Source organism: Polyodon spathula, chromosome 10, assembly GCF_017654505.1.
Source record: "Polyodon spathula isolate WHYD16114869_AA chromosome 10, ASM1765450v1, whole genome shotgun sequence".
NCBI lineage: Eukaryota > Metazoa > Chordata > Actinopteri > Acipenseriformes > Polyodontidae > Polyodon > Polyodon spathula.
Genome location: NC_054543.1, coordinates 12,500,494 through 12,526,385, shown reverse-complemented (window position 1 = coordinate 12,526,385; position 25,892 = coordinate 12,500,494). Strand labels below are relative to the sequence as shown.

Sequence of the window (25,892 nt, the reverse complement as noted above, 5' to 3'; positions counted from 1 at the left end):
GTTGATGCATAGTTCACTCCCTAGTCTCTGTAAGTCATTTTGGACAAAAGCATCTGCTAAATGACTAAATAATAATATAAACTCAGATGGTATCTTGATGTTCATTATTGCAGTTTGATCAAATATAATTTTACAATGGTGAGGTACTTTCCAAGAAAGATATTAAAATGAAAATCGATCACCATTTATTGTTATTGCGGCTTTACTTTGGAAGATTGCCAATTCTGAACTTGCCTCCTGTCTTAATTTTAGCTGTATAATTTGTGATGGTAGATTATAATTTGCAAATGGTACTTTTTAAGAATTAAAATAAATAAATAAAAATAACAATACCAGAATGAGTTACAAAAAAAAAAAAAAAAAAACCTTTCTGGAAGCTCATGCTCCATGAATGGAGCCCTCAGAGTCTTGGGGTAGCATGGAGAATGACAGGTGCATTTTGTAATGCCTTGCTGATGAGAACCAATCAGTTGATCCCTTTCTGGTGGTTTTTTTTTTTTTTTTTTTTTTTTTTTTTTTTTTTTGTCATCTGGCATGCTCAAGTAAAGATGAGCTTGATTGACAGATGCATACAGGTTCACAGTTTATTGGTTTCTGCAAAAGAGCCAGATATGCCAATTTAGACAGGGGAGTGACAAAAAAAGTTTCCATCTAAATGGAATAATTTTACTACTGGGAATTCTCTGCTGGGGGAAGAACGAAGGCAAGTGTTTTTTATATTTTAACAAGGGCTGAATGACAAACATATACGACAGTTAGAGGCTGACAGAACATCAGCTTTTGATGCTTCACAGGGGAGCTATGAAATAAACAACAGGCAGAGAAATTGAATTACCACTGAATAAGAGCGTCTGCTATGGAAGGGTTGGGATTGGAGCAGTCACTGGTGTGATGCAGAAGGAATAAGTCTGCTTTTAAACCATATGCATTATTAAACTTCACAGACTCTAGCGCTGCACGCTTCTTCATACTCTAATAGGCAAAATGTCTTAAGGAATGCAACAAACCTGTTTTTACTATTAAAAAACCCCAAAAAAACATAATTCATTTCAGCTTCTGTTGGGAATCGTATGATATTTCTAACATCAAAAGTTAAGATCTAAGCAATTGCTCAATAGTTACACTTTACTGAGGAGTGTACATGGATGCTGTGCTTACAGGATCTGACAGTAATTGATTCATCTTGTCACACCTTAAAGTAGTGCTGTCAGTGTGTAGGCTTTGAATTTGACATAATAAGTTAAAGAAATTAAATAAATAAATAAATAAAGCAAATAAACATACCTTACTATTGATATGTATTTATTTAAGGTACAACTTAAGAAAAATTAATTGAGAATTATGAATGTATTTATGTAAAGTTAAACTATTGTTATAAATGTCGTAACAAACAAGTCATGCATGCATTTGATTCTTGCTTGTAACCAGTGTTGTAAAATTATCACTATTGACATATTCAAGGTCAAATCCCATTGATCTGAAACCAGGGGTTAACATGAACAGAAAAAGATCACATTTAAAAATAACAATAATAAAAATAAAAAAAATATATATAAAAACCTAAAAACAATGGAGCTGTTATTCATTACATACCACAAGAGGAGTAAAACCTCTTTGAATCCACATGCAATTTGGGTACCTTCTATTTTTGGGAGTTACAGCAATTCTCCTTGTAAGATTGTATTGTTTAACTAGTAGCTACATTTAACTCAATTTGATGTTGGGCTGTAGCATGTAGAATGAGATTTTGACCAGCAAAGTCACAAACATTCCTTATAAACTCAACGCCATTTTTCTGACCTATTGTGACAGAATAAGTTTAGGTTTTGAATTTTCCTGGAACAAGAATAATCACTTAAGTTCAGAAGTATTCAGAAAAAAATTATAATTCGGTGACTATGTTGCTCCTTCGGTTCTGAAATTTGTAGTGCACAGTTAAAGGGCCATTGTAAAGATTACTTGACTGTTAAAATCCTTGACTGGTAGTCAAGGAACTCAATGTACATTTGAACATTCTGTTCATATAAGTACAACCTATGGAAAGGAAAGTATGTTTAAACCTTAAACAGCTGAATCTGGGGGATTAATTTACTAATACCAAGCTCCACACCTGCGTAGTAATGCAGCGACAAGTATAACAATGTGATTCAAGCAGTCAATGTGTGACTTGATTTAAAACAAGCTCTTGACTCTAGTGTTGATTCTTGTTGTTATTTCATTGTATTACTCAACTTATCTGATAATCTTTCATAGGAATTGTTACAACAGATCAACTGTGTTTAATAAATATAACTTGGCACTGTAGAGTTCTGTGTATGAACATAAACACAGGAGGATTGTTTGTGAATCAGTTGAACGTAGAGATAAACAGTCCGGTGAATAGGAACTTTTAAACCAGCAGAAGACTAGTGGAAGGGCCTTTAGACATTAGTTATAAACCATTCTGAGGTATAACAAATATTAAGAACAGAAATGCTTGAGCTTTATTTTTACAAACTAAATCCAAAACAAGGGCTAATTGTCCAATAATAAGAAGCACATGCAAAGTTGAAACAGGGACTATAACTGCAGGGAAATTGTCCCCAATTTGCCCAGAGTGGAAAATTGGAACCAAGGTATTTGTAGCCTGGGTCTGTATGAGTACCTTGTAGTGATATCATCATCTTGAATCAAAGCAGTCATTTAACAAGTAAACTCATCAAAGCAAAATAAACTCACAACCACTGTGAATCCATCTTCTACCTCAAAGTCATTCATTTATATTCATTGTTTTAACAAAACAATTAATATAAGATGGCAAAAAATATTACTTTAGTGAATTATAAAAAGCAAAGACATACAATGACAAAAAGAATTGCTGCAGTAGATATCTTGTGGACACTCTCTTGACTGAAAACATGACGACAGGAAAAGTTGGTAATTGTAACATTAGAAATGATTAAAAAAAAAAAAAAAAAAAAAAGTAGCGTTGTATTTTCAGCTAATGTTATAATAGTCGGTTACCTAAAGCTGTCTACTTAGTAACAAGACCATTCTGGAAGTAATTTAATTCCAAATGTATTGTATAACCCAAACCTTTAGTTTGTGACACTCCTTTTGTTACATATATATGTGTTTATGGACGAAATAACCCCCCTGAGAATTAAAACTTGCCAAGGAGGGTCCTTACTTTGGGATTTAAAGGATGGTGGACCCCAATATATCTGCCTTACACTGCACAAAGATACTGCATTAATGCATCGCCATGTGTGCCACAGCAAGGAGCATGAGGCTTTAGCCTGCAAACGGAATGCCAAGATGGTGCCTGTCAAGGTAAATCAAATGTTGTTTCACATAAAATATATTTAAAATGAAATGCCACAATGTCAAACTTCATATGTAAAATCACTAATATTTATGCATATGAACCTGAGATACAGTACAAACCATAAAGTTATGCAGTTTTTTATGGGCTAGGTTCTCAAATCTATTAAATCATCATGAGCCCAATACAGTTTTCCCAACTAGAAATAAACAACTCAGTTAACAATAAACATTTAAAGTAGACGTTCGAAGGTAATCTGAGGGTGTTTCTTGTTTGTCTGTAATGTTTCTACCTTTCAGTAAATGTATTTGTCGATCCAGACAAATGTATTTACATTACATTTCCACTGTTACTTACTTGCATCTATTTGATCAAGGTTTCAATTTACACATTGCGTAACAAAATGCTACTGTTTCTATGAATCCTGAGCACTATGTTGACATGTTACTGTAGTCTCAATATGCAACTTTTGATTTCTTTTTGAATGCATTTTAATGTATATTGCTGTATATTGCTGTTATTGTAACAAAGCCAGGTAAACTAATAAATTACTCAGACAAAATCGCACAAGTAAATTGTAAAATCACGATTTCATTTATCCATATTTTATTTTTACAAAGATAATACTATCAGTGCTTTTTGGTTAATGTCAGCAAAAATTCCTAGACCTACATTTTACATAATGACCATGCTGTACCTATCACCATGTTATTATAATGTTTCATAATTGCCTGGGCTAATGCCAGACTACTATATGTGCTAATCATGTAGCTGTGTTTGATCCATAATTTAATCTTCTTGTTGATTCTTTATACCATTCAGCCTACTTAAGAAAAACCTGATGAAAAACTGCCATACATATAAACATATAAAAGCATGTTTATTATAACTGTGTGGCCATTTACTGGAGTGTGACAAATGCCATATAAAACATGCTTTTGACCTTATTTAATGTATCTATGTTCTGTATGTAGTAATTCATTCCAATACTGTATAACTGAGGTGTGTATAATAGGTTATTATACATACAAAACAATACAATGTATTTTGTGGATGCTGTGTTAGCTTCTGGAACCCAAGCAATACTCCATTACTTGCATGTTCCAGTGCCTTATCCAATTTGGAGTTCATTGTGTCAGAGACATTCAGAAGAGATGGAAAAACAGCTGGGATTGGTTAATATATTAGGTAACCTTGGAACCATCAGCATGGACAAATATTGGGTACTGCTAGTGTTAATTATCTCTACAATTACATGGAGGAGTCATGACTGAGTTGACATACAAAAATTTATTTATCGTGTGCACAAAAAATCTGAACAGAACTGGAACAATGATAGAAGCCTTGTGGCTTTAGTTATAGACCATCAAAAATGCTTGTTAGATCTGTGACATGTCCCTTGTGTCATCTTTACAACTGGAAGAGACCTGTTAACTCTTTTTTTGGCTGTGCAGTCTCCTTTTTTGTTAAAGGTGGTACAATAAAGTACCAAAATGTTGCGTCATAGTTCAGTGAGAAATACAGCAGTTTATATTCAGATCCCAAATGCAATATGATTGTGAACCATTTCTGCTTTCTGAGCAAGGGGGTGCAATGCATCATTGCACAGTCTGACTTTTTTTTTCTGTTCGTCATTTGTTTGGGGGGTTTATGGGGTCATCTGATTCAGATATAATGTCAACCAAAAAAAAAATATACCAAAAATACATGAGAAGCTTTTAATGCAGACTTTGTCCAGGAAGTTAGTCATTTGTAATTTTTATTCCAACGGGTATGCAAGTGTGAAAGGCATGCAAACGACCACAATGAAATAGGTTGGGCGATGTTGTCACTATAACTTTTAATGGTCATAAAAATAAGTTATTTTACTGAAATGCAGTCAAGAAATCCCAAGGCTCTCTTGTCCCCTCAGTTAAAACATGGTAACACTTCACAATGAATGTGGAATGGACAGCACGATCAGACAACAGTTGTGACAACAGTCTTTCGAATCAGATAATAGAAATACTTTGATCAGTATTTTGCTGTGTTATGTTCATGTTAGCAATCCGAAGCTGCTTTTTCACAATATTAAAAAAAAAAAAAAAAAAAAAAAAAGGGAAATATGTGACTTGGTAGAGCCCTGCAAAAGAAAACATTAAAGAAAGCCATTTTCTTAATTTGCATAGTGATTTTAGAAAAGGTTTTGTAAAAAAAAAATAAAAAAATTAAAAACAAAAAATGTTGAAGCAACCCCTTACAGGTAATGATGGATTGCATCTTGAAACCCTTGAACTGTCAGTTCACAAGGTTTAAAGTTCATGCTGTGCTTCATTTTTTTAATTTTATTTTTTCAAAGAGCACAGCGAGACTTGCGACACACAAATGATGTAATGTTTTTGTTGAAGTATGACACTGCAATGGTCAAGATGTAGGTGATCTTATATACAGAGAAGAATTGTCTTCACATTATACACAAATCATTCTACAAAGCAGCAATTTGTTGCAAATAACATAACATTAAATAATTGCTAGAATTCACCTTTTTGTTTACATTTCCAGTCCACAGAGTTTAAAGATGCATAATGACGATCTTTGTCTCTGCATAATATTACCACATACATTTTCAGTGTTGACTAGTTTGTTTTCACTATAATACTGCTTTTACAATGCATACACATACTGTAAATAAAATATTAACAAGAACTAAGTCTTTGGCAAATGTGGTAAGAAGTACATTCACTTTCCAGCTTTGTTAGGAGCAGTATGTGTGGACAATTCCTTCACACTGAAATTGTATTTTTCATGTTAGAGTTGTTGTTTCCTTCTTGACTACATAACCTTCCTTGGTAAAAACTGTTTATTTACTTACTACTATTCTCTGAAGTAGAATACTGTTTTAAAGAATTCATTTCTACTAGAAGATAGAGCTGTAAGGAATGCAAATTTTTTGTTTTCCTAAATGGTGTAAAATGTTCTGTGATTTTCAATATAAATTGTTGACCAAGCTTCACTGGTAACAGTTTGATTTAGAAAGAAATGCATTAATATGTCTCCCTATACAGTGTAACTTAAAATTGTATTTAAAAAGTGGTAGGAAAAAACTGCAGTCCTCGTTACATACCTTAAGTGTTTATCATCAGCATGGCTTGAAGGCTATGGCCTGAATGTATTTGAATAAAAGTAGTTATGTTTCTCACAACTCCCTAGTCTTCAAAGAGAAGTATGGTTGTCCACAAACTGTGTCTCTCAAGTTCAACTATCAGCTATGGATGTCTTCACAAAAAAAACAAAAAAAAAACAAACAAAAAAACCCCAAACATTTACATGTTTACCTTTCTAAGTGCAAATTGCTATAATTCTTTTTTTAAAGAAGTTTTTTTTAATTCCCCCGATCCAACCCCCCCCCCCCCCCCCCCCCCCCCACCCCCCCCCCCCCCCCCCCCCCCCCCCCCCCCCCCCCCCCCCCCCCCCCCCCCCCCCCCCCCCCCCCCCCCAAAAAAAAAAAAAATTTTGACTAAGACTTTGAAGCAACTGCATAGGGCAGGTAGTGTTAAAGAAGCTTCAAGACAGGCCTGTGTAAAAAAAAAAAAAATATTGACTTCATAGCTATCTACAGTGATGCATAGGGCATGTTTTTATAAATGTAACCAAAATAATGGCATAGGTTTGGAATTTGTAAACTTGTAATAGCTTCCTTAAGTGCCAGCTCTGATGAACTGACAAAATGAAGCTTCACATACATTTGTTTTGTTGTTGTAATAAAGGTTGCCCATACTGCCCCTCTGCAGAAAAAGTAGTTACTGCAAGTGAACTGTGTTTATATCCTATACCATCATACCTTAAGATAATAGTGCAAAAATAAGTACAAACAAAGATTAGATATTGCATGGACTCGCTTCAAGATCATTTGCCTTGGTTTAAAAAAAAAAGAAAAAAAAAAAAAAAGAAAAAAAGAACTGATCCCTAATGCCGTATGTCTGGAATTATGATTATTATATTATTATTATTATTAGTTAATAATAATAATAATAATAATAATAATAATAATAATAATAAAAAACCCCACTTAATTTAAGAATATTTATTTACTTATTTAATTTCTGGTTGGTAGAAGACCATGATGTGTCATGGTTTGTTTTATTTATTTATTTTTACATCTGATTGTGTATCACAGGAAACATGTCCACTTAATCTTCTCATGGCATCGTCAAGCATATATGTATATATTTTTTTTCCAAGAATGTTTTTGAATGCATTGACAAAGGGAGTGGCACACCAAAGCTGGAACCTACTCTATTACAGTCTTCTTGAATGGCAGACAGCTTCATACCATCCTCTCGTTCACCATTAACAAGGAAGAGTAAGTGTTCACTTTTCCATGCGTCTGGGAAAAGAAAATGTTTCTTCAGAGTGAAATATACTGATTTCAAATGCTGGTCCTTTTGGAAGAATAGGAGGGTGCAGTCAAGTACAGGAATGTATTGATCCAAGAAGACAAATAAACAAAAACAACAAAAATAAAAAAAAAAAAAAACACTTGTCAGTCTTTACTTTGTCCTCTCCGTACACCATGTTTAGTCTTTTTTTTAAATTTTATTCTTCCACAGTCTCTTGAAATTTTAAAATCTTGCAGATTGAAGCATAGGACTTGGTATATACAGTTTGAAAGGTCAAATGGTGTGTGTGTGTGTGTGTGTGTGTGTGTGTGTGTGTGTGTGTGTGTGTGTGTGTGTGTGTGTGTGAAATTGTTAAGTGTCCGTCCTTCACACTGTATGTAAGAGATAGTTGGATGGTTTGGAGTCGCCTTTCATCCTTTTGACTTGGATGCCGATCAGACTGGTACAATATGGAGGCCATACCCATCGTCCTGCAGTTTCTTTTGGTTTCTGTGGTAACTAGTGGCGGTCATAGGCCGTGGCAACAGTGGGAGGTGCGGAGCCCCTAGATGCGGCACTATAATAATAAGGGGAACCTGAAAGTTAACACAGGAGAAGAATACTGGTTGAAAAAAAAAACACAAACGAATCATATCAGTTTTCTTATATCAACATAGTAAAAAAAGTTGAAAAAAGTGAAACCCCACTGTGATCTAAACAAATGCAATAAAGATTATAAAAATATTAAAATAGGAAAATAAAGATTAAGCTTAATGTGTATATTACTGAAACAATGAACCACTTGTTACAATATAAAATGATATTTACATGCAAAAAGCAATACTCACTTAATAATGCAGGGTTGTTGAACCGCCAGGCTTCATTGTAGGGTGTGTACTGTGGATGGGAATAGGGGTTCCCAGAAAATTCACTCCCTTAAAAAGAAATTAATTAGATGATTTGTTTTTTTATATTTCACTAAGAACATTATTTATAGTTCAGCACTGAGAAAGACACAAATCAGGCAATTCATTTTTCTCACTTACTGTTTACTTGCTAGTACCCATATAAACCCCTGGAACTTTAGTCAGAAAAGGCTGTTCTATAGAATTTTTTTTTTTTTTTTTTTTTTTTTTTTTGTGCTGCAGAATTCCAGTTTCAGGAAGTAACTCAGACCGTTGCAGTGAGCAATGCTGTGGGTCCAACACGTTTCTTTCTTTTATGAGACAATAAAGGCAAGGTTTTATATGAAGCTGGTGAAGAATGGCTTTTGGTTTAACAGTGTTTGGGGCCTGTCACTAAATCTTAGTCGGCATAGGCCCAATGAATGGGAAAGCGCACAGAATGTATAGCCTTAGGATTAAAAGGATTTGAGGGCTTCATGTTACTGTGTGTGACTGATGAAAATGAATGTTTGATAAAAAAAAAAAAAAAAAACATATTTAATGTACTTGAAAAAAATTGTTCGCCAATGGAATGAATTCTGTCACAGAATGAATTACCAAACTGAAACAAATATTAGAAAGTAGCAATATTAGGCTTAATACACATGGAGGCTGTTCATTAAATAGTGAAATAAGTTTATTTTTTTTATCACAAATAAACATTACAGCATCCATACTATTACGCTTAAGTTACTAATTGATAATGGATTATAATACCATTAGCACATGCTTACTCTCAATAATAAAGACCAACAATGTATTACCGTTGTGCCGAAAGAATATGTCACCCTCATGCTTTGTATATATGGATAACTACTTTACATTTGACAATACTATGGTGTATTACATTTTGAAGGTGCTCTAAAAGAAAATACAACAATAGTTTTTGGTCTGAAGAAATGGCATAGAGATAGTACCACTATTTCTGCTTGTGGTAGGCAGTGAAACTCTAGTCATGTGCCTAGGAGAGATAGTGATTTAAATATTTACAGGCCTCTCTTGCCTGTTTTGTGACCCTTAACTGTTTGCTGTGAACCTGCACTGCAGGTTAAGTAGAGGGGAAAGAGATACGCTCTGTAGCACTGGGGCTTGAGGATGGCTGAAAACAATGTTTATCGACGACTTGTGAAAGTACGCACACAAGGGGATAATGAGCTTTGGAACTGAAGTGTAACTGAGAGGAACTGTCCTATCTCCTTCCCTCTGATCAGTTATCGAGCACGTTTAATTTCTTCATCGCATCAGATTGTCTCTTAACTACTCTCACTTTCTAACTCAAGGTCAATGCTGCATGCCTAGGCATGCCGATTCCTTTGGTAATCATTATCCTAAATGTGTTTATTGTTGGGTCAAAAGAATACAATTCAACATGGTATCATGGCAAAGAATAATTTTACTACCAAAAACAGCTCGCAGGAGAATTTAATGGCTTTTAAAATGTTTTCTACATTGATGCAATTTACTCATATGAAATATTCTTGTTTTAATTGTTATGTGTGTTGTCCAGGTAATTCAGTTTGTGAAAGGAGGTTTTTTCTATTTTTATACTATTCATTTATTTGAATATATAAACAAAACGTTTTGAAGGCAATTGCATTTTACACATTTTATGGGCATCTACAATGTCTTGTTGTCCAGTTTTCATTTTACAGGTTTCTTTAGGCACTGGAAAAAAGGCAAGATAAAAAGCAAGAGAACGAGACCAAGATAAAACCTGCATTGACCAGTCTACTTGCAAGAAGGTCTCAAACAATGATTAAGTATTTTTGTAAAAAGTAGAAAGAAACACATCACATTACAATTAGTCTATTTGTGAGTGGGTGTGTGTGCGTGTGTATGGGGAGGTATTGTGATTCATATAAAAAGTAACCTACCGGGGACCATTCCAGCAAGAGTAGAGGTGGGGTAGCTGCCCTGTCCAGTCGGTGGTACATGGGGGGGATAGCCAGGAAGGGTGGTACCTGCCATGTCACGACCTAGAAAACACAACACAAAACACAACCATTATAAAACTTTGTCTGAGTTAGAATGCAACAGACATGTTTAACCAGAAACCTTTGTTTTCCTTTTAAATTACAGCATTATTATATCTTGCATCTGCTTTTTGTGTTAACACATTCACATTCACTTAATCCCCAGGATTTCTAGTGATTATCCCCAGGATTTACAGTGTGTGTCTTAAAACAACAAGTACCATATCTGTTATGTGCAAGATATAGATAGGATAATGGGGGTACTATCAAAGCACATACTGACTTTCTATTTCTTTTGTAAATCTGTTAAAGCTACATCTTAATAGAATAGGAAAGCTAAAAACCCTGTTCAAATTATTTTAAATACAGTACAATGAAAACCAGATAGTACCAGATTTGGATGTGTTTACTACACTTTTGTATTGGTTAATACATTTATACACACACACACACACACACACACACACACACACACACATCAAAGTGGACTCAAGTGTATATATGATATATATATATATATATATATATATTATATATATATATATATATATATATATATATATATATATATATATATATATCTATATATATAAAACTTTCAAAAAGTTCTGCATAAGGTGTATTTATTTGTATCTTCAATGGTTGACAGCAAAGTCCCCGGTAATAATGGGCTTGACAGATTGTTTTTCAAAAATATATTACAGTAAGTTATATGGGGCATAAAATGAATGAGAAATAAAAATTGCCTTTGGCGTTAAACAGTAAAGAAGTAAGAAATGAGATTTTAAGGGAAAAAACAGCAAGCGAGTTCAAGAGACAATGTGCAGTCGCTGTGAGGGTCAGTGATTCACCTGGCTCTATAAAACTGTCACACCAACAGTGAAGACTTTGCTTTACACTAGGGATTAGGTAGCCTTCAACACTTGGTCAGGCATAATCACCTGGATCAAAGCACGCTTAGCAAAGTGCAGTGATACTGCATTACACTACAGTCAGGCAGCAGAGGTGACAACAATAGGTATTGACAATATTGTTGTCAAAATAGGGTCACATTATTAAGTACTCGGAAAACAGTGAATTATAATGGAGAAAAAAAAAAGGATTTAAACAAAGATTCAAAACAAACTACTTTTAATTTGATAGTTTTTTTTGTTTGTTTTTGTTAAAGGATAGTTTCCCTATTATACAAAAATAGGGTTCTGCCTCTTTACAAGTGAAATTCCTTAAGCTTATTTCAACCAAAATCACAGTAAAAAAACAAAGTTAACCCCAAAGTCCTCCAATATCCGACTCACCTGACATGACAGAATATAGATGCACACCAGGCACTTTGTGGCTCTGGTCCCACTAAAACTTGAGCATCATGTTGAGCTGAGTACAATGTTTCCACATTCAGCTACATAATTGGTTGTGACGGGTGACTTTCCTACCCAGGCACCACAGTGATTGTGCTGCCGCACGAAGTTTGAGCCGAGCCAAAGCTCCTCTAGCTCCTGAGCTTCAGAGGCCCGCAAATGATACATTGTTAGCACGAGGGGCACTGGGGGTCGGGGAAAATCATTTCCCAATTGAACATTAATGAGGAAGACAGCAGTCAAAGTTGCCCTTGTTTACATAATACAATCATGAATATTTTAACAAGCCATAGTGGGGTGCCTAGCAACATCAAGGCCTGCTTTCTCCCATAAGAAAATAGCATGGCACCAGCCTCCTCCTGAAAATGACTCCATAAAAAATTAAAACTTTAACAATTACCATAACCGCACAACAGAGTAAACGTCAGTTACTCCAGCAGTAGGAGCTATTCTCTTCATGCCAAATGTTTTAATAAACCAGAGTTGGCAACAGAAACTTTTATTTATTAACGCAACTAAAGACATTTCAGATAACATAAATTATATATATTAAAACGCTCAGTGCAAAACAAGGCCCGGTTAAGGCAAGCTATTCTAAGATCTGAATATGGGTGTTGTAATGATATTTAATCAAATCCAGCTAATTATGGTTTCATGATGTGAACGGTGAATACATGGATTAACTATGTTTATATGCAATAGTGCTATTGTCTTCTGGAAAACACATTCCAAACTACAGAAAACAGGTGATTTTCTCCATGGCAAAGCGTTGTTTAACAACTCAGACATCGGAAAACTCAATTGTTAGTTGTTCATAGGTTGTCTTTATGGTGGTTGACACATGTAAAGTAAGCAGATAAATAAAAGGGCTAAAACATAGAGGAACTATGATGTGATGGTCATTGTTTTAAAAGAATCACTAGTTCAACCCAGTATGTTATCCAGTTGCAATCCCCCCCACCTATTTGGCGTACTGTGTATTTAGTAGTGGTGTACCTGCTATTAAAGGTTGGCTTGCATACTGCCCGTAGCTGGGGCTGTGGTGGGTGTATGCACTGTAGCAAGGGGTGGAGGCGTCTATTGACACGGTGTGCTGGAAATGCTGGAACTCCGCTAGGCCTGAGCCTGCCAGGGAGGAGGGGGTGAAAGGAGCCAGCGACGCTTCGTGTGGCTCCTGCTTTACACAGATGGAGGATGAATGAGACTCTGCCGGATGGAAAAAAAAAAAAAAGAGACACATACACACACGAAAAAAGAAAAGAAAAAGAAATAATGAGTGATGAGAATGGCTATAAAAATGTGTAAACAAAAGAAAAAAATGGAATGTGGAACTACGTGTCACTGACTGTGGTGTGTGTATTTTGTTTTAGAAACCATGAAAAATCAGGCCAAAATATCTCTGTTTTTAGCTCATGGAAATTATACTAAAAGCTTGTTTATGAAATTTAACAGAAAAAGCACATTTGAGTTTTTCTGAAATTTAGGTTTGTTATTGGATTTTAACACTTGTTTGTATCTTTGATTTCGAAATAAATAAATAATTGTTTACTTAAACAGCTGAAAATAGTACAATTGGGGGGTGATCATGGTGTTCTTTGTATGTGTAAACACAAAATGTTAACCTCTGAGCCAACAGAGGTTCTGTGGCTCTGTAAGAATTTAGAGCAGTGAAGAATTCTATAGCTTTGTGCCTTTTAATAGAAGAGAGAAAGAATGTTCCAAAACATTCCAGTAAAAGTAACAATTTGTTAGGAGGGGGGTATGCTGAAGGTGCCTCAAAAGTGTATGTGACTGACTGACAGTTTAGTAGAAAAAGACACTGCAGCTACAGTACACACAGCACACAGAAAGGCACAGAATCAGAAAGGTGACATATTAATGGACAGGGGGCTCTAGTTAAAACAGAGACAGTGTAGGTGGGACTAATCTTTGCATAATGGATGATGAGTCCTTGTTTTTATTAAAAGCCTGTGACAGTTTGTCTTCCTGTGTTGTGCCAGAGTAATCTCCTAAAATCCATTCCTTTTTTTCTCAAGCAACCTGTCTGTGTAAATGGTAATCTCTGGTTTAGCAGACTAGATTATCGCTGTGGCATTACGCCAAGCCGTGCCCAGCCCCTGGATTTCATCCTGGTCTTCACAAATAGAATTTCAGGCAAAAAGCCCTGACTGAAGCCTTTCTTTACAATGGTTAGGCCATCGTCCATGGGTTAAAAGTCTTTGCATTCTTGTGCTAATATTGTCAAAACATTAATGGTAAGCTATCCTCACATATTGTAGACACACATTTTTTATTTATTTATTTTTTGGGCTGCTATTGTACACATAAAAGCCTTTTTGTATCTGCCAAGTTTTCCATGAACAGTTTCTGAGGGAATACTTTCTTAGTATGCAGGTAGGTTGCTGAATAAAAGCAAGTGAATTCTTTCTAAACATCAGATGAATCTGTACAGAAATCAAGCAACATGCCGTAGCTAAGTATATATTGACGCATACGTTTATTTTGTTTTGTTTTTTTAAACAAGCAAACAGCCCCAGCTGAAACCCACCTTTTTTTTTTTTTTTTTTTTTTTTTAAACATGTTATATGTTAATTCATAGAGAGCTATTTTTTTCTGCTCACTCTAGCCTGAACCATAAAGGCTACATTTATAGATACAGTTTATGAAAAAATCTTGCTGCACAAGGACAGGGTAAACATGACAACAAACAGTACAAATAGTCCAACCCTTGCACTTTAGGCTTACAAGCTCAACATATTTTATTTCACTGTGGTTTTTGACTTAGAAACCTAAGCAATCAATGTAAGAACTGTTGCTGGAGCAACATGCCCTCTTTATATTCTTTTCTCTTTGCTGGGCTTGTTCGCAAAGACTCTCTGGACTCCATGATAGCCTCATTAGCTGCTTCCTAACTATTGTTGTTTTACAACAGATTTGTGTGTAGAGATTCCTCATTAAGACAAGGGCTTCTTTGTATGGGATGCTTTAGTGATGACCCTCTTAGACTTAATGCTAGGAAATGGAGCATCTTTATTGGCCTCTTTCCCACACAAATCAATTGAATTTTTTTTAAAGCACTGCTTATCAACAAAATATTAGTCTCTTACTATTAACAGGACCGAAAAGTAAAACACATGGTTTGCAAAAATCAATAAACTCCTACGACTTGATAAGTACAACTGTTTTAAAAATAGTCAAGCTCATTGTAAAATCAATTTTAACATTCAACATCGTTTGCTTAAACAAAAACTTATGCATGCTTACTGTTTACCATTTTACTGTATATACTTAATAAACAAAGCCAAAGCTGTACTGAGTATTGCTCTTTCAAATGGCCACAAGAAAAAAGAAACAGTTTGTTCATGGTTAGAGACTAGTGTTTACACACACTGGTTGTCTAACAGACAAGGGCAACATACAACACTGACCCCAGTGTTGTGTTCTAGACCAGTGAACTTTGAAACTAATACAAATGGTGTTTCTTATTGTCCTGGGGACAAGCCACCCTTAAAAAAGAAAACTGTCAATCCATGATTATTCCGATGGAAGATAAACACAGGCCCAGGAGGTAGAACTCCCACTGTTACCGCTTAGCTGTGGAAACACTCTTTCACAATATTTATTCTAATCCCACTGCGGTACTTTTTACCAAGCACACATTCATGCCATCAAATAACCTTCAGCGTGTTTTAACCTCATTACAAGAAAGGTTTCTTTAGGAGGGTAAAATATTAAATTTTCATGGAACATATGACAGGGACACCTTCATGTTCACATGAAAAAAAAGATCTTTGAGCGACCTCCAATTCTAAATCTAGGATGTGGCAATTTATCACCAGCCAAAAACTTGTATACCCTAATTAATTACAACTAAGTAAAGAATGTTTGGAGAGCCAAATTGCTTCAATTCCCTGTACACTCAGTGAAAGTCATTCATTATCAAATCGGTGCTCAAAGGTTACTGTGCTATTGTCATGATGAAATAAACATTAATTTCTGTGCTGTGATTGTGGGCCTCCAGCATACAGATACTGAGGCATTAGACGACACACCAGAAACAGCAGGTTAGGTGGCTGATCATTGCTCAGAGGAATGACAAGACGCACTTGGAAAATTAATTGTACAAACAGGTTATGCTGAAGATGGTCAGCAAAGCAGCCATTTCTGATCATATTTTTGTCACACTTAAACCGTGATTACGATGTGCTTTCCAATCAACATGTAAATGTCTTCCCAGTACTTTTCTGGGTTTTGAAAACCATTCCAAAAAAGCCTTGTATATTGAACAGCGTTAATATGTAAAAATAATCATTTTCAAGGAGTTCAAGAACGCGCCAGCCTCTTGCAGAATCATCTCAAGTTCTCAATATGGGAACAAGGGGTGCCCATTGAGACTGTGCCATCCCGCTGGTACCAGGAAGTTTCAGATTAATAGGCTCAGCAGGCAACATGCTTCAAGAATTTTTACTGTTGATTCATTCTTCTATATCTATAGAATGCCATTGACACCCCCTGCATTAGGCTCTGTTTGCTTTGCAGATGATGTTTCAAATTGAGCCCAAATTAGCAGCTAAATTAAAACTTTTTGCTTTTAAACCCACGTTATGAATAATAAAAGATAGGAAAGTCTTGAAATGAACCACCTTTAAAAAAAACTATTTTCTTTTGCCCCAGTGGTCATCATAGATTTCACTACTTTAGCACAGGCTGAGAAAGACATACTAGTATTAAAGCTATCACAAAACCTTAATACTGCTTACCTGAACAACACGATTAGAATGCTCTTTTGAAATGTCTAAACATTATTTAAACATCATTATCTCAGTCAGTTTACTGAAAAAGCTTTATATATCTCATGTCTTATTGCATTGTTTGTTTTAGACAAAGATTTGCACCAGAGGCTTTTAATATAAGATAAAAAAAGAAGCAGTGACATTCATAGATATCACAGTAAATAAAACAAAAACCTCAGTATTTTTCTTTTGGGTATCTTAACACTTTAATAGAATGACCACTTTATAGAAACATGACTGTATAGATGCTTTAAAATATTCATTTAAAAGGAGACAGCTGCCTCTCGGTGAATTTTAATGATGCTCACAATGCTTTAAATACTTTTCTTATTTGAATTGGCTGTCTGCTTTACAGATACTTTTAGCAGTAATAGGATAAACAGAGGGCACAAAAGACTTCTATCTTTTTAGCTTTGCAGTTCCTTTAAAATTCCAATCTCCGCTGGTAATGAAGAGTTCACGAATCATTCCTCTTTAATAGATTATGCAAATTCCAGGACATGAAATCAACAAGATCAATAACTCCAGGCATTTTAATTGGCACCAGAAAACATTTTAAGAATGAACATAATCTTCAGCTCTTTCCCCTGTAAAGGCGCTATTAATTAAAAATTGGACCCAAGCCTAAATGCAAAAGATAATTTAGCACCTCTCTTTCCTTGGCTTCAGTTCCTAAAACTTGGGTTTATCATATTCCAGTAAACCATAATGTCCTGCTATTAACCAAGCTCCAAATGGTGTATCTGATTAAAATACGTTGCAAATTAAGCTATTAGTGTCAACAGTCACTAGGGGAAAATCAAGGGTAACATTTTAAGTGCCAGTGATTGGGAAATAACCACAAATCAAAAAAAGCAAGCCTACATTTATTTAAAGGCCTAATAAATGTATTTAAGACAACAACAATGCAGATTTAAAAATGTTGAAAAAAATGATTAAACTGTCAAACGCTTTTTAATCTTGTTTAACTGTGCTTAGATATAGAACCACTTGATAAAAAAACACATGTTTAGGACATTAAAATTATTTTTAAAAAATCACAGAGTTGTTTTAAATGCTGCTGTCCAGAGCTTTACATTCTTCCTATGACACATCTACAAACAATACAAAAAACATTTCTTTTTTTTTTTGTTTGTTTATAAGGTTTTATTCACATATTCACAAATTTCAATTACATATATAAAAAAATATATAAACACAGGGCAGTGTTGGAATTTCTTCACAGGAAGGTAAATGGCTATGTACTAGATCAGCAGATGACCTTTATTTAACCCCTTTAAAAAGGAATACTTCCTTAAACCTCCCAGGTGCAAATAGAGCCACCTGCCAGGAAGGATGCCTCCAGACTAGGCTTGCTTTGATACAACTACCTGAGCACAAAGGACAAAACACACACCTTTCTTCTCATGAGGCCTAACTTGCTGGAGAAACCAGCCGCCCACATATTAATGAGAAAGAAGCCTTTCTTTGTCACTTAACACTGCTTGGTATCATTTCGGAAGGGGGACTGAAAATGTTCAATCATTCTGTCTTCCCCACACAGAACTCATTGGCTTTGATGGCTTCTGCATAATAATATGAATTTTAATAAAACCCCACGATATTAATCTCAGGCTGACAGTTGGCTATCAGTAAACTTAACCATCTTCTTCTAGGTAATAACAGCGGCAACTATGAAACAATGTTTTAATTAGAAAGGTTGTCATTAACTATGCCAGAGAAAAAAAAAAAGAAATGCAGATATTGCTGGCAGTGAAACCGGATCATTACTAGTTGCTTAATAGGAAAAATGCAATGACTAACGGGAAAAAAAAAAAAAATGAAGCTAAGCCTTCATTTACTTTAAATTTCTTAAAACCATACTCCTTTTTTTACCATTTCTGCCTTAGCAATGCTGCCTGGCATTTGTAGGTAGCGATCAGTAATGTGACTTGATAAATTGTCTAGGCACAATTACAGCTTCTGATGTCTGTTGAAAACAACTGTTACTAAAGAGGGAAGCCTTGCATTCTTCATCTGTTTCAAAACTTTATCTGGGTACATTTTTTATGCATTGTTAATTTGTTTTACAGATACAGTTTATAGGGTGGAGACAGCAGTTTGGCAGTGTATCACAAGTATCTTACCTGTCACTACTTGGTAGCTTTGTGACACATTAGAGCCTATGTCTTGGTTGGCGCTTGCCGATAAACTGGGCTTTACGTCATCAAGCCCCGGGTTCAGTGCTGGTAGAGAATACTCGTTAGCCTGCAAAGAAGAAAAAGAGTTATATTATTCAACAAAATAGCTGGAATAATTTAAAAAATGTTTTATTGATACAAATTATTATTTATAAGATAATGACAAAAATAACCAGGACAATGGGACAATATGCAATCAGTAGTTAATTATATAATACATGTGATTGTTGGGTTTTCTTTAAAAAATAATCATCAAAAGAAAAAACTGGATTTCATAATGAACAGAAAGACAAGGCGTCAGCTGTCTCTTTGTGCTTCAGTGCAGCTATACCCCTGACCAGCCAAGGGTGGAAACATTGAAGCTTTGTTATGGAAGCATAGTGTCTGGCGTTTATAGCAGGACATATGCATGAGCCATTTAAAAAAAAAAAAATTAAAAAGCAAAGACAGCTAAGGGCTAATAAAAATTTAAAATAAAGTTAAATTAAACTTTGGAGAGTGTAGTACTGTATTCAAATATAATTTGATTGAGGAATTAGACTTGAATCATAGAGGATGCATTCATAATAATAATTCTTATTGATATGAGTAGTATTATTTATTGAAACAACACAAGAAGCAAACACAATGTGTTTCAACATCAGGACACTCGCCACAACACCTGATGAAGACACACTATTTGTCGAAGCATGTTATGTTGTGTTTTTTTTTCTATAAATAATACAAATTTTTAAAACAAAATGTAAGAGGAATCTGATGCATAATGTTAGCGGTCAAGTTTAAAAGAAGAGGTTTTTGACTGTGTGATCAACCACGTCTCTACAAGTGTCATCAAGCAAATGTATACAAGGTTTATATGTCAATGCTGTTAACAGTTGTTTGACTCCGCGGAGACAAACAATTGTTAAAATGTATAATTGGTTGGTTAACAACAAACAATGTTAAAAGTTATAATTGTATATATATATTATATATATATATATATATATATATATATATATATATATATATATATATATATATATATATATATATATATATATATATTCTAACTCTAACTCTAGCAAGCACCAGTATAGCACCAAAGAGTTTCTCTGCCTGCCCCTTAAGTGTGTTTGAGCATCTCAGTGGACTGAGATCCCAGAGGGAAAGCCTGTGACCCTAGTCTTGTCTGCTTCTATCACAGATAAACTCTAATTGTCTGCTACAACTGTTCACTGGCACAGTTGCGGATGTTTTCCTCTATCTTAAAGGCTTCAGATGCATAATAGCTACGTTATCATCCAGATTAAAAAAAAAAAAAAAGCTGGAGATTTGAAAGGGATGGCCAAATGGCCAGCAGAAGTGTGGGAGGGGTTGAAGCCATTGAGTTTTGCATTTTTAGAATGGGTTTTTAATGCCTGTCTTTAGAAACCAGACACAGGCTAATGGGTCTGCCTTTTCAAGAATTAAAAAAAAAAAGAGAAAAGAATAAATGAAAGGGAAAGTGGTCTGATTAATATTACATTAAATTAAAACTGATTTTTCTGTACTGGTCTGGGCCCTTTTTCCCTCTCCTTTTCTAATACCCTCACTGCCGCTCTTTGTGATTGCAAGTCATTTCCAATTCGTTTTGGTATTGATCTTCCAGTAGAAATCAGTTTTGTAATTAGCTGCAAATTAGGCCTTCTACTAGGGGTGAGGGCTGTCCCCCTGATTTATCACCAGCGTAATTCGCCACGATCGGAGAGAAATTAAAATGAACTCAATTAGGCGACTGCTTTTGCTTTATAGGTCCTGCTTGAAGTTTCAAGGGAAAAATTAATAGTCTTTTGTTGTTTAATAGTATAATGAAAGTAAATAAGGGTTGTCCATTGCAAAAAACCCAGTGCCTACAATAAAAAAGTTGTACATATAGGACTTTTTTGTGTGTTTATGGTTTTGATGCCTTTACAGTGACTCTGATTGTTTTCCATTATGATGAACAGTTTGCACGGCTTTTACTTCTAACATCAAAGAGGGAAAACAATCAAGTTGATAGTTGGTATTTGGTAGTTGATAAAACTCAAAAGGTCACTCTGTGCTTATATTTATAGATAATATAATATAAAGAACATACCTGCCAACCACGATACAATACTTGTTTCAACAAAAATGACGATGTTGGAATACAGTCATAGTGTGTGTGTGCGTGTGTGCGTGTCTAGATATATATATATATATGTTAATCATCTGTGCTTTGAAGAATACTCAAGTTTGTCTGTAGACAGCCATTGGTTTTGAGATTGCTGGTTCTTGTTTGTTCAGTAAACAGTAGACATGAGTTTATTTATTGCATATAGACACATTTAAATTACTGGCTCAAGGTAGGCGCTCAACTAGAGATTTTATATTGTTCGTTACCTAATTTGTATCACCTTCATTGATTCGTGTATTTTGGTTGCCCCTGGTTTTTGGTTGCCATCTTTTGAATCAAACAGATACTGACCTGATCAGGTTTCATGTGTTCAGTGGCTGGGAAGACGTCGGGGTATGAAGGCCGTTCAAAGACCCGGTCCAAAGCCTCAAGCTGTTGTTGAGTAAAGGCATCTGCCCTCAGATGCTTCCGTAAACTGTCCACACTACCATGAGATTCACTGTTTGGGCCAGAACCATCTGTACCATCTACAAGAAGAAAAAGTGACATTTTTTTTTTTCCGATTTTCTCATTCACCTAGCTCTCCCCCGGAAGCTGTAGGTTTCCTTTTTTTTTTTATTACGCCCGAGTATCTGCATGGCTTTGTAAGGAAGCTTTTAAAGAACCACATCTTCAGTCAGAGGATACTTTAAATAGATTCTAATCATTCTGAGAAAATGCTGAACCATGTGTGTCAGTTTTACACACTGCATTAGGAACCACTGGAAATTACCACAGTATTAGCACCTTCATGATATGCTAGGTCTGTGATAATTGATGGATTACTATCAGCACAAATGTATACTTGTTGTGGAGCACAGGTGTCTTAGTTAAATATTCATTTTGTTCCACTGGTTTACATTAGGCCATGCCATATAAAGTTATTTTTTTAAAAACAAGATTGCCTGTAAAATCTAATTTTGCTTTTGTTTATTTAGGCAATGCATTTCATTTTGAAAACTAAAGGCCGGCACCAATGTAATAGCATTTTTACAGTCAATAGAAACTAGTTAATCATTTCGTGATAACCAGTTCAGAAAATATTAGCCTTTTACTTGAACTTTGACCCTATTACCCTTATATTTCTAAGGGATACCTTCTCTCTCTCTCTCTCTCTCTTTGTTGCTTGTGTAAGACACCTTAAACCTCTTAAAAACCTTCAGCTCCAATTGAACTGCAACAGCGGTGGCTGCAGCCTCACTGCTCTGCTGTTTATTCAGGAGGGCTTCAGCTCCCTTACAAATCTGTCATTCTAAATTTGTGGCAGATTATGTTCTCTCTTCAGCGAGAGAGCGGTGATATATGATATGCAAGGCTCCTATTGATTGCCTGATCTGGTGGCAGGAGGCAGACGAAATGAACTTGAAATGAACATCATGCCTCAACTCATTGTGTGTATAATACTCTACTTAATCCCACATTTTTCTCTGCTATGGAATTCAATTGATCAATCATGTTTCACTGATAGTACCATTTCAGGGCGTTATTGCCATTCTATTTTGCAGCTTGACCTTTTTCAATGGTGGGGCCAGAGGATGAGCCACAGTCTCACGGAGAATAAAATATATACAGAATTCTACTGTATATATGTGGCTATACTGGATGTATACACGTGTGTGTTTATATAGATAGATAGATAGATAGATAGATAGATAGATAGATAGATAGATAGATAGATAGATAGATAGATTCTTAATATTTAGGATATATACATAAAAGAAATAAAACATGTGTACCGTAATACACTAATTGTAATATAAAATATAAAAAAAAATTATATGTGATGTTACTATAATTCCCCTTAAACGTATTGAGCATACAGCTATTAAGATAAAGGATTTTATTTTAAATATAATTGAATATCATAGTGTGTGTGTGTATATATATATATATATCCTGTTAAAAATATTTATATTTTTTAACCTATTTTCCTGTTGTGTGGGTATATTATATATCTTTTCACATCCTAGGGGCCGGACCACATATCTCCAAACAGGCATTTTTCATGGACAGCGCCCTCGGGGGCCTTTCACACCACTGCCAGTTGTTGCTGTATCAAACTCAATTGTTCTCTTCGGTACTGAAGCTAATAGAGTCATTAATTACTTTCTATCAGCTGGCCTGAGTACAAAATGCGATCGATAACCCAGCATTTGTCATTCACTACAGAGGAGCATGCTTCCCATACGCAAAATAATAAACCTTACAGACTTTCCTCACAGCAACTGCAACTAGGCAGCAGTGCAAACTAAAAAGCAATTCTACGGTTAATTTCTAACACTGTTCTTTAAAGTGTGGATACATTTAACCCTTCTGAGAAGTGGATGCTTTATACTAAATAAAAACAATATAATAAGCGATACGTTTATTTAATACCTAAGGAGCTGATTTAAAGGATGTTTGAATTACTGTGACAAATAAAAAGCAGCATTTGCAAAGTTAAGGATAGCATTATAAAACAAAACAAAAACAAACCAAAAAAAACCAGTTTTCCTTGTACGGCCTGCTACTTTTCTTATGGTGCTATACAACCTTAAAAGTACCATTCTCCTAAGACTCCAAAAATTAGTAGGGCTTTTCCAGATTAGCTGTGATGTAATATTAATTAAGTTTAATCAAGAAAACTCTGGGGCTATATCTGTAAAAAGTCTCCCTCTGTGAGGTTTTGTCGGTATTTTATTGATCATTGTCACACTTGAGTCTATTCATTTTGACATCTCTTAGTATTAACACTCCAGTAACGAGTGACCAGACTATCAGATCAGATAACCAGCTCTATAAAACAGGCTCCTCTCTACGGGTGTGACACCCAGGGGTCACGACCCATAGCAAGAGGTGGGCCTGAGCCCTTGTATGCTCCAGAACACTCAACGTTTACCTGCATTAGTGAGCCAACAAATTGCGGAAGGAGAGCACATCATTGAAATATTAATGAGACAGTAGTGTGTGAAGACACTGCTCGTGTTTTGTGCCTTCTTTGGTTAAAGTCTGAAGACAATCGCTCCATAAAGGATACATTTTACAACTGTGGATTGTTTATTTACAACTGTCTTATGTTTCTATCTGTATTACAACAAGGAAAACACATGTCCTGCTTTTATCTCATCATGATCCTGATAAGATCTTATCAGCAAAAGTGAAGGTTTTCGTAAGCCTAATTTAACTGCTTTAATTACTCAACTTGGATGGCTCAAATCAGGTGTCACGTCTTGTTCACAGTGGGATCTTGCCTCAGTACAGTTTTACAGCTAATTGGGACTGAGGCACAAGGAAGTGACTCTTCTAGGATCACACAGCTACTCAGTTTTGGTTTAAAGCAGGATTTCAACATTGGCCTACACTTGTGTTTGGGTCTCATGAAGTCTCATACAATCTCTAATAATATGACTATATTATTAGAATTTCACTTTATCCAAAACTGTATTTCTTTTAGGATTTACAATTATATACAAGTTATATAATTGGGTTCTGATGTAGAATTTGCAATTGAGTTTCAAAATAAGCTCAGATTAGAGATAACCCAAATAATTCAAGGGAGCAAGGTAGTTCCCCTGTGTCCGTTTCCTGTAATAATAATAATAATAATAATAATAATAATAAAAACAAACATGCACTTACATTTAAATAATTATTTTTTACAGAGATGAACAAATAGTTCCAATTGCATTTGTTATTACATCACGCTGCCTACTTTATAAGGTTGGTACTGTATCATGTTCTCCCCTGTTACTTAAAATATATAATGTATTAAGACTTTTGCTTCATAACAGTAGGAATACCCTTACAAGCTCAGCAAGTTCAGGTCAATCACACAGTGAAAAAATTACATCTTCCCTAACTATGCATGTTTTGAGAAAATGCTTGCATTTACAAAGCCTATGGTGCTGAAAGACAGTACAGCAAACGGCAGTATCCAAAGAGTGGCAGTGAGAACAGGGCAATTCATTTTGTATGCTGTCTTGTGCATGTTTAAGGTGTTTATTAATTTAATTTTACAGCATACAAGCTGGGTTGTCTTTGTTTCTCTTTTTCGTCTAGGTCACGATCGTGATCCTAGCATGTGAGTTTCCCTTCATTTAGCAGTGCTGCCTTGGTGATGCTGTGTTCTGGTACACAATTAATGCATCCTTGTTGTTTTTTTTTTTTTTTTTTTTTTCGCTGGTAATGCACCGCTCCATTAATTCTCAGCATCAGTGCCCATAATTGACTTTTTTCCTGACATGATTTCTCTCTTTGTGTGAAATCCTTCCTGTTTTTCTTTAAGCGCTTCAAGGATCCAATGATATCACTTACAGCCAATCAAAATGCTTATTGACCTGTCCTCTTGAATGCTAAAATGCCTCTAGGCAGGAGTGCACATGCATTGAAACAAACATTTTCTTTTCTCCTTTTTTTTAATTCCTTAGGTTTCTAGCAACTGTTGGGCCTTTCAAACCCAGCTTGGGTTGCCTTCAATATTCAGAGTTTCACTTTCAAAGAGAAATGGACACTTCCCTAAAACAGTGCTGAACATATCTCTGTGTAAATGTAAAAAATAGATTACGCAGATTCTGATCCTTACTGTTTACAATTCAGGTACAGCTTTAGGATGGGGGTTGGGTATTCACTACTAGGAAGACACTTTATGAACAAACCTGTGATTGTGTTTGCTGCTTGGGCATTGTTTGGGTTATCTTGTGTGGACCATAAAAAACATCTTTAAAGGTGATATATGTTAAAGCTATATTTACCTAGGTAAGTAGACATCCTGTAACACTTGTAATTTAGACATGAGCTGTTGTTTTGTGGCAGCCTGTCTGTCTATCTGTCTTCCTGCATATCATTATACCA

General features: G+C 35.2%; 1 pseudogene; it reads right to left on the bottom strand.

Annotated features, from left to right (window-relative positions):
* Window positions 1-8,013: 8,013 nt before the first annotated feature.
* Window positions 8,014-25,892, bottom strand: part of LOC121321992 — a 33,321-nt pseudogene continuing 15,442 nt past the window's right edge.